We start from the raw sequence: 1,396 nt of genomic DNA, 5'->3' as shown, positions 1-1,396 counted from the left end.
AGGAATTATTATTTCCTGCGGCAGCTGTAAATAGATCCTTCACAGCTTGTTCTCTGTTACTCCCTCCTCCTCGTTCATCCTTGCTGAACCCTGCGCTTTCCCTCAGGTCCGGCAGACACCCTGCCCTGCCAGGGAACGGTCAGTGTGGGTGCTGGGCACCACCTTCTCCCTACGCAATACCAGGCAGCAGAGACTCGAAGCAGAGGGCTCATGACCCAGCCGGAGACGGAAAGTTATTCATCTCGACTAATTGCTGGTTTCGGTGATGTTTGCTGAATTTGGGAACGGATCGTGGGTGATTCACAAGGAAAAGAAAAAGGACTTGCAAGAAATACTATTGACAATGAATAATTCAACTACCTTGAATATGAATGCTGGGTTACACTTAACTCTCTCCTGGAGATTTTTTATGGCTTTGTGAAAGGAAAGAGGAAATTTGGGATGAGCCAGCCTGCTCCTTATGGGGAGCCCTCATACCTACAGGGAAACCCCAGTACTGCAGCAGGGGGGCATGGCCAAGCAGAGGGATGGACCCGCTCCCACATTTCCATGGAAGCCCATTGGAGGTGGACTGGGCTGTCCCACAGCACTGGGATAGCCCGGAGTTGTGCTGCTGCATGGGGAGGGAGCATAAGTGGGGTGCATGGGGTGCAAAGGAGATGCTGGTGATGCTCCTAGCACAGCCGCCAGCCCCCTCCAGCCTCGCTGTGCGTTTAAAGTCTCTCCTTCTCATCCCCAAAAGACCAGGCAGAGGAACTGCTCAGGCAGCCAAATGGAGCCATTTGCGGGGCCAGTGGGAAGGGTTTTGGCTTTGGGATCAAGGCAGGGCCAATGGCTGTGTGGGGAGAGGGTATCGTTACCATTGTTAATGTATAACCCTAATAGCACTCACCTCAGCCGTGATTAGATAAGGGAATAGCTTTAATGTGCTGTGCAAACCCCAAAGGACACGCTCCTGAGTGTGCATGCACATGTACTCACACACACGTGGGCAAACAGGGTCCCGACCCCCAACCCACATCCGCTCCCCATGGCAGCCCTGCCCCAGACGTGAGGATGCTGGAGCTCCTGCCCTGGACCACGCCTGCTGGGGAAGCAGGGACAGGGGAAGGGAAGATCAAAGCAGGTACCTGTGCCCACCATCCTCAGCTCTGCACACCCATGGCCAATGGCAGGGGCTGCCAAACACCCTAACAAATAGGCTACAGGGTGGTGGGGTGTTTTGTGGCTGGTGTTGAGCATCGAGTCACAGAATCACAGCATGGTTTGGGATGGAAGGGACCTTAAAGCCCCCCCAGTCCTAACCCCTGCCACGGGCAGGGACACCTTCCACTAGACCAGGTTGCTCCAAGCCTCATCCAGCCTGGCCTTGGACACTTCCAGGGATGGGGCATCC

Source organism: Eurypyga helias, unplaced genomic scaffold (assembly GCF_000690775.1).
Source record: "Eurypyga helias isolate BGI_N326 unplaced genomic scaffold, ASM69077v1 scaffold23286, whole genome shotgun sequence".
Classification (NCBI taxonomy): domain Eukaryota; kingdom Metazoa; phylum Chordata; class Aves; order Eurypygiformes; family Eurypygidae; genus Eurypyga; species Eurypyga helias.
Note: the sequence above shows the minus strand (reverse complement) of the source record.